Below are 9,737 nucleotides of genomic sequence, written 5' to 3'. Positions count from 1 at the left end.
AGATGGTGGAAGCCATCAATCAGATATCCCTCATCCTTTAGATACAAGCTTATTGAGGGAATTTTTTTTTTAATTCTTGCCCATCTTGAAAATATTCTCCTCAAAGGCCATTCAATCAATGACCATACAGAGCTCCAAGCTCTCAGGTTGAAAACCCTCTCTGGAAATTTTTTTTTCCTTTTTTGTTTGTGATTGTATTGTTGAGTATGACTCACGTTGAACATCTTCCGTGGCTCCACAGGGAATCTTTTAAAAGCTTTCCAACCAACCCAAGTGCTTCGGTGACAGAAAAGGCTGCCAGGTTTATAAAGAACTTGGCTCAAAAGAGAAGCTGCACGAAAATTGTGCTTCCATCTGAATTATCTTTTGATATTATGCAAAAATTAAATTAAAAAAATCGGATCTGCAGAAGAAGAATAATGCTGACATTTAGGGGATTTTTACTGTCATTTTATTTATTTTATCTATCATCAATCTATTGTTGATAAGCTATAGGGATTTTGGAACGTTAAAGGACAAGGAAAATGTTGGCAATGAAGAAAAAAAACCCAAATTCCATTTCTGGAGGGCTGCTTTCTCTTTTCAGGAATTGCCTAAGGTGAAAGACAGAGCGTGGAGACAAGCGAGCGGCAGAGTACGGTGCTTTTCCATCATCTGCCGCTATCAGATCGACATAAACTATATTTGGTAGAGATTGCAGGGTATTCTTAAAGCACCCACGGCCTTGTCTGGTATTATTAGAATGTATGCTATCTTTTGTACTACAGCAAAAACATAAATATGCTCATTCACTGGAGGCCCAAACAGACAAACAACAAGATAGGCGTTAGCATAAATCCTTGTCTTGCTAAAAGACAGGAATGGCTTAGAAAAAATGTGATTAAAGTCAATTTGAATTTTATTCATTTCAAAAAAAGACAGCAAATCGTATCTTAGAATTAAAATTAATTGGATTTTTTTATGGGTGCTTTAGCCCACCGCCCCCAAATAAAGGGCTAGACGCGCCTGTGGTATTCGGCAAAATCAGTGCAGTATTGTCAGAATTGGGTTGCGACCTTAGAAACTAATCATAGACTATTTACAAAAACTAATGACCGTCAACACCCCTAAAAACCGTTACGATTTTTTTTATTCATCATGGCAATTTGCTTTTATTATATTTTTTTACCATTTTTTTTTATCATGGCCATTTGGGTGATTATAGTTGTCTTTACAATTTTAAATGCCACACATGCACATTACGTAATAACTTTAAATGTCATTCAACCTCACCAGAAGGAACCATTTATGCAATTGTATTAAAATGATTAAAAAAAAAGAACAGGAAATTTTCCAAGGACAGGCAAGAAAACATGGCGAAAAAAAAATCCTTGGTGTTTTTGTATTTTATATTCCAGCTTTCTAAAGCATACACGGACAGGGTCACAAAATTAAAAAAAAAAAAAAAAATCTCTTTCAGACACCAAATAGGATTTATATTCAATAACTATCTAGTAGAACATTCTGATTGTACAATGAATGTACAGTACACACAGACATTATAACGTAGCTTTCAGCACGATCCATACAAAAGATCCATTAGATGGAAATTAAAAGGAGGGAAATTATACAGATTCCATTATATAGATTCCAAGTTTGAATTCTAAACGTAGAGTTTCATCTCAGCCCATTCTACTGTTTAGAGACACGGAAACATTCTGGCTAAGATTCTGTTGGTGTCAACACTGCATCATGTTGTCCATTGTCCACACAATGGGCTGTGGAAAACAAATCAAGCCGAGATCCACTTTAAGGGTCAATAATGTTAATTGCGCTGGAAATAAACAGTGAGTGTAATCTTTAAATTAAATCTACCTTACAGCCAAAACAATTGGCAGCATAGATCGTGGCAGTTTCTCAGCGTGCGACAAGTTGATTCACACAAAAATCAATGTGCCTTTAGATCTTTGTTTAAGCGTCCACCAAAAAAAAAAAAAAAAAACACAATTTGTTAGACAGAGTAAAAGGTAAAATGTGTCCAAGATGAATATATACAATTAAGAACTCAAGACAAGATTTGTAGCTTTGGAATAATTTCATGTTTTGAAGCAGGTTTTGTGGGCTCGCATGCTCAAGTGCGGCTTTTTTTTTTTTTTACCTGCAATCATTTCAGACGTTCAGACTATGACAGCAATTTTATCTAATTGCCGTATGGCGTTTCGTTTCAGTCAGACAAATAACTGTTTGTCCCTGTGATTATGGATTTAGCTGTGAGGAAAATTGTCAAATGTTTCCAACTGATAAATTCGACGATGCCGGCCCCCGATCTGTGTCGATTATTTGACCTCCTGAATGTTGTTGCCGAAAGCTTCGACTTTGACACAATACAAAAGCGTTTATGTTATGTCGTGCAAAGGTTTGGGTTGTTTCATTATTCCGTAATTTAGCAATTAGAACTTACTTAGCAATTTAGCAAAAGTTAAGACAAGCTCTCCATTCGTTTGATTTTCAACTGACCTTTTAAAATATAACCTCAACTTTTTTTTTTTTTTTTTAAAAAAAAACCTTTTGTACTTGAGTGAGTTCAGTCTTGTTCCGTTTTGTCATCCCCGAGGGCTGACAGACGCATCATTAAAATGTTTTGTACATTCACATAAGACAGCTGTTTTTGTATTCCTGTGAAGTGATTTTAAAAAGTGCAGGTCTTTCTGCGGCTGGGATCAAAAAGAATCGTAAAAAAAAAAAAAAAAAAGTTACTGGCTTTAATTCGGGAGTGTTTTATCTTTGTTATTACCTCGGGTCATTTTGCTCTATTTAAAAGTATTGTAATGTGCGATGTTGGAGCCGTTTGCGTAAACATGGACTCACAAACAACCCATAACTGTGCATACGTTACAAGTACATGATGTCCCTCTTTTGTTTCCCTTGTTTCATTGCACAAATGGGCCCATTAAAATTTAATAAACTCTCACATCTTCACAAAAGAATTTCTTTAACAATTTCCTGCAACTGATTAATACATTTATACCGCTTTCAGGCAAAAGGCCGCAACTGAGAAATATGAACGCTTTCTAGGAGCTTATCCATCTCGTTTCATTTTGTGTCGTTTGCGGGTATCGACTGAAAAAAGAAAAGAAAAAAATCAAATGTACTCCAGGCAATGTGGAAGCCAATGAGACTCAAGTCACACAAAATAAATCTATCAATCTGCTGGGTTTTTTTTTTTTTTTTTTAGCCATGGTCATAATTCATTAATTTGAAAGATTTGGTCTCGCCTCATGGAATATATAATTTGTGCTAATGAGCCATACACATGGCGCTCAATCGTAAACAAAATACCAAGCCACCATTTACTTCTGTTCGCCCGTTGTGCGATTCTGCCATGACATTTAATTCCCAAAATCCAAATGTAGCCATTTATTATTCAGCTCGTTCAGTCAACACAGAACAGTTGGGATGGGAAATATAACATCTTTTTTTTTTTATAGCTGATGTAATAACATATATTGATGCTCTTACTGTCCCTGTATCGTCAATAAAACGAGTGGCCAAAACACTAAAATGGACATTTTTATCTTTGCATTTCATTATGGGAAGTAGACACATCGACTTTAGTCAAAAATTGATTCTGAACACGTTTTAGATTATGAAAGTCAATGGGAACGGCTCTTATCATGATTTCACAAGTGGCTAATTTTGCAGCAATTCAAAATTCGAATGGGCAGTTGTACGATTTAACGACGTCGCAAATCAAAATGAATCACTTTCGGGGTTATACATTAGCTGGTCTGAATTTGCATTTGAACATTTTATTTAAGTTATATATTCCATGAAAAATAAGATAACCATTCACCATCCACGGAAAAATGCCATGTTCAATTTTAAAAATTGCTTCCTCAATTATGATAATTGCTGACAATCTTTGGACTTCCGGAAGCAATCGTCAATTTAGAATAGGCTTGTGTGGAAAAGAAAATTCCCCAATTACAAACATATAATAGTATAGAAGCTCTCAGCGTATATCGGACCAACATGCGAATGTTGTTTTTGATGGCCCTCGACAGAAACAAACAAGGGATCGGGTTTATTCCGAATGAGCGATGAAGAGCATCGATTCACCACAACAAGAGGAAGACACAACAAGACAATGCACTCAGGCTTCATTACTTTTTGAGCAGCTTTGAGGTCCCCAGCGGGAAAAAAATGCCACAGAGTTAATAATTTCTTTGAGCTGTGTTAACTCAAAACTTGAAAAACAAGTTTAACGAAATGATGATGACTTGATTATTAAATGCTTTCTCGTCGTGTCATTTAAATCGTAGTACTTTGATGATGTTTGCTTTTAGTGCTAATGTTGGAAAAGATCACTAAATAACATTTCCCTGTGCATCGTCCTTAATTTGGCCGTATTTTTTCCGAATAGGACTTTTTGAGTCTGTTTGTGTACTTTACGGAACAACAAATGGTTCACAGACATACTGAACCTCTCCACGTCAAGATACCCAAGATCCAGTCGGACCTGAGGATCGAATGGGCTCATGGAGGTTATTATGGAAAACATCCGTGTCTACCCTGCAGGCAGATGCGGCACCCGGAGACCCTCATCTTCATATCTGGGGACTTGAATCAAGGCCTCCCTCTCCCCAACTTCACATGGTATGACCTTTGCTAATGCAGACACATGCACTCCCCTTCACCGCCTTTGATCGCAACCTTGTCCTTCTGAAACCAACATGATGTACATACCAATGCTAAAGAAAAAAAAAAAAGGCCATTGCAATTTATTGAGTTATTTTAGCACCACTGCCTGGAACGGACTTAACTGAGAGTGGAACCCATGCATCCTTGATTGTGAGGGAAAAAAAAAAAAGTGTAGGAAAAACATTTGGCATTAGCATCGGACAAAGCGCCGCAAGCTTTTCACACAATAATCATTATGATGGGATAACGTGATAATGGTTCGCGTTGGATGTGCCAAAACTAAGTCATGAAAGCATTCCAGGTAAACAATTTGCACTTTCAAACATCCATTTAATAATCATCCTTTGCCACAATGACTTGAGAAATTACTTGCATGGCAAGACCCTTTATGTGCTCCATAATTTTTTTTTTTCCATCTGGCTACACCGGTCCATATGGATGGCGAAGCTAAAGTCGGCTTGTCCTATAATAGAAATCACCGCACCGCGCTAGCTCCGACCGAGCGTGATTTAAAATAAACGTACAGATGGACCATGCTGCTTCTTTGCGGATCCACCAACTGGAGTTGGATGCAAATGTCTCCTCATCTCTTTATGAAGTCCAGACTACATTCGGTGGCCGCATCAGTGCTGCTTAGTGACAGCCGAAATTAAAATCATATCTCATTACAAACTGTTATGCAAATGCGAAAGGCACCGAGGTTCACCTCGGATGGATGTTGATCATATCAGTGAAGCTGATGATGACAGCGGAGCTCATTTACTCGTGAGCATAAGCACAACGCCTAATGGACGGACATATAGTTTGCCGTAGTCAGTTGAATTGACTGGCAAGAAGGCCAACCACCCCATTCAGAAGGATAATGGCCTTTCACAATCACATATTACGAACAGAACATTGCCACTTCTGGAAATTCATGTTCAGGTACAAACGGAAGAGGCTAGAAATGGGTTACATGAAGAGGCCAATGTATAAAAATCAATCCCATTCGATCAATTAGATGTACCCTAAAGAAAAGAACAACAGAGTTCAAACTCAAACTCTGTGCTGCTCTCCTGTGCCATAATTACTCATAGTAAATAAGGTTGAATTATAAAATAATGTAAATAAATAAATAAATAAATAAATAAATAAATAAATAAATAAATAAATAAATAAAAATACATAAATAAGGAGAAACAACCTTCTGTCTTTTCCCAAAACAATGTGGATCAATTTGCCTGAAATTAAAATAAATGTAAAGAAACATTGCCCCCTACTGTAGTGGATGTGCAATTATAGTTTCTCATAAGCCCCGCCCACTTAGCTTGGTTTGACGCACCACCTTGATTGGCTTCCTTTTCTAATTGTAAATGTCATGTCAATCCCCTCTTAAAGGGCACAATTTTACTCCCAACATCGCAGTGGAAATTTTATTTCCGTTTACAACATGGCTATTTGCTCGAGTCAATATTAAACTATGCCCCCTACTAATTGGTTCTCGGCTAGCATCGATTGCTCCGAGCGCTGAATTCATTGGCGGGTTACTAGAAAGCTGACAGTAAGTTCCCCCCTCCTCTGAGATGCGGCGACACAGTGGCTGCTTTCTCTCGGGAAGGAATTCACCAGACTGATGTCGAACAGCAGCAAATAAAACCAAGAAACTATTCCAATTATTTTCATCTCAAATTTCTGTAATTACGCTATGCCTTCAAGCCATTTCCATCTTTTACACTTTAACCTAAGGCAATGTAATGAGAGGTAATGAGACAAAGGCAAAATAATAATAATAATAAAACAAAAATCAATATTTTACGAAAAATACTTTTCATCCTGGTGTTTTGCTTTATAATATTTTTTTCTCACTGCATCGCACAATGCAATTGGACCGTACTATTAAAAAAATCAAAACACCAATCAATGTGTGTTTTGTGGGAGTCTTTGTAAAGGTTATTTTTTGCTTACTGAGTAACTGGCTGTGATGGAAACAAAAGGTACATTCAACATAAATGACTTTATTACCTTGGCAGTAGCACACTCTCATTCACAGGGTAGAACGAGAGAAGTGCTCTTATTCTCCAAGATGAATATTTTCACTCAATAATGACTTTTATCGGATGTGGGGGGTGGGCTGTGAGTGCGTGATGATTAATGTTGGGGGGGTGAGGGGATGGGGGCATCAGCACCGGCTCAGAATTTTGACGTTGAAAAATCTGCAAGAGATAAGCTCAAGAAAAATGAACCCCTAAAGGAGAAGAGTACTTTGATTTACATTCCCCAAAATATGAAACCTCCAATCTTGACTGTTTTGGTGCGATTTGATGATGAGTCACGGAGGACACATCCATATGCAAACATTTCAAGAGATGATCGATAAAAAACGTTCGGCAAACTGAGAAGGCGGCAAACGGCTTTTTCTGCAGCTCATATTAATATGGATGGAAGGAGTTATTAATACTGCTATCTGATTAAAGTCTTCAGAGATTTCGCCGTTTTAACACTTTTGTGCTAAGGAACTATGTTAAAGTGAGGGGGAGGAGCCTAAGTAAGAGTCCACTATCCTGTGTATTATAAAAGTAGTGCTTTTGCCGCCATCATGTAGCATTTCAGGAAAAGCCAATTCCTGCTCCTCCTGGGAGGGCTCCCTTCTCAGCCCCTGCAAATTGTACTTACTGCATGTGGTCCGGACTCGATAGGTCCGACCAACTCCTCGACCAAGTATTGATGAGGTAATCATATGTGACATGAAGGTGGCTAAGTGGCTTGCTTGATTGATTTGCATGATTTTTTTTTCCTTAATTATCTTTCAAAGACTGTTATGTCGTGCTGTGTTGAGATTCGCCTTGATTCCTGAAGTTTCTCTTGTGCAGACTGAATAAATCTTTCTACAAGGCTGCAGAATATAATAGAGTTATCAAATCAGTCACAGCTGAGATCACAAAAGTTCTTCCCTGGAGAACCAGCCAAGAGTCATTTTGCTTCAAGTACAGCGCAGCTCTATTGACTGACTTTGCCTTAATTGCATTTGTACTTTAAAGAAATTAGCATAATGCCGACAGAAACAAACGAGCGACTGCCGGAGGTGCCGTGCAGTATTTCGTCCAACATGAACCAAAATGTCAAATTAATTATAATTAAGTCTGGAAGTTGATCAAAAACTACGTTGCTCTGCGTCATGAATATTTTCCAAATTAATATCGATGAAAGAAACGGTGAAAGTTGATCACAGTTTGTGAAGTAAGAGGATACGTTTGTAAATCAGTCACAATGCCGCAAAGGATAAAAAAAGTGAGAAACAAAGCAGCAGAAGTTTGTCATAGTTGATTTATGAAAAAAAGGGAACAATAAGCTCTTCCCCTCACGGATTTGTGCAAAACAATTATGTGAAACAAACCATCTGCTTGTAATCCCAAAGACATTTTAAATTGTCTCTATTGTTACCATCAATTAAATGCACACAACACCAACTACATTTTCATTATGCTAATTTCGTTGCCGGATACTATAAACAATTTTAAATTGACCTTATTTTGTCCTCCAAAGAGTGGCTTGTCGAGAAAAACTAATTCTATATTTCCCTTAACTGTGATGGATTTATTGCAGTCCAATTTTACCTGAGGTGACTGTAATGGAAGTTTATAAAAAAAAATAAAAAAAATAATAAGCTGCTACAGATGATTGGATTGCAATATTTTTGTCTGAACACATTCAGCCAGATGGCTCCAAACTTATTTTCAAGGCTTTGTACGCAAGTCTTGTCACGTTGCTTACTTGCTGTGGCGTGAGGGCAATTCATTTAATTAGAATTTCATTTACGAATCTATCGATTTATTCCAAAAGATATATTCTGTTGGCGATCCCTTTTATATGGTACTGAAGAACACTTTGAGAAAACCTTCACTTGGGCCATTATTGTTTCTCCCTGAAAGCAGAAAGTGAAGTGCAACCTAGCAACCAAATTTCTAGCTTCTACCTTTGCATCACGAATTAACTCCTACGGAAATGGAAGTGAACAAAACGCCAGACCGCCCAAAGTTGTTTTGTCCGACCGACTGTCGAGCGGCCGTGTAACGTTTTCAATTTTTGTCCTCGCTTCTGTTTTCGACTACAAAGATCCGCATCAATTTCGTTTTCACGTCACGACTTGGATTTTGCTCCCTATTGTTTGGGAACTAAAAATAGCTCAGCAGGGAAGCGTGGAAAATGATAAGCATGTTGTGTTGAATGCGTCAACGTGTTTGTAAAGAAGTCACGTCAATAGATAAATTGGGAAACGTCAGTTTTTTTTTTTTTTTGTAGCCGTCGGGAATTTAGGAAAATCGTCAGTTATACTCAGTATGGCCGGCCAAACGTCCAATTCAATTTATTAACGTGCCATATGGCGACTCGGCCTTTGGTGACCCTCATTCAAAAAATATTTCCCGTGACCAGGAAATGAACTGATGGTTCAACTAAATTCGAGCTGTTTGGAATAAAAAAAAGAAATCCAAAGTCATCTCGACGAAGTCTGTTGGAAAGATGAGAAAAGCCCCCACGGGATGCTCTTTGTCTTTACTTATTCACACACACACACAAAGACCACACTCGGTCTCTGTCATACACACAAGCACACACTGAAGATTCGATTAAGATTAGAACCCGCACAAAAATGTACAAATTGAAAAACTGAGACAAATAAAGTACACTATGACGGAGGTTCACATTTTATCAGTTTGTACAAAGTCTTTGATTTGCTATCTTGAACACACCTGCAAATTATACACATTCATGCAAACAATGCCTACAACGTCTTAAGTCAAAACTAGAATACATTAAGACCTACATCTTTAAAATGAGTCCTCCGAAAAACAGACGATGTCTTCTGATCCATTATACCGCCAATTTCAACATTAATACATTTAAATAATTGGCATCATACCATGAGATGTTTATTCTTTTTTTCAATTATCTTATTTTTTCCCCACCGAGTAGAAGGCGCGCTCTCAATGAGCGGATCTATTTTGGAAAATTTCTATTTGTAGAGCACACCAAATTAGCGCAGGGAGAGAAACAAGCTAGTCGAAACATAAGTGCGCCGC

The sequence above is a fragment of the Syngnathus scovelli genome, chromosome 13, assembly GCF_024217435.2.
Source record: "Syngnathus scovelli strain Florida chromosome 13, RoL_Ssco_1.2, whole genome shotgun sequence".
NCBI classification, from domain to species: domain Eukaryota; kingdom Metazoa; phylum Chordata; class Actinopteri; order Syngnathiformes; family Syngnathidae; genus Syngnathus; species Syngnathus scovelli.
The sequence above is the reverse complement of the archived record's forward strand: the minus strand, read 5'-3'. Positions refer to the sequence as shown.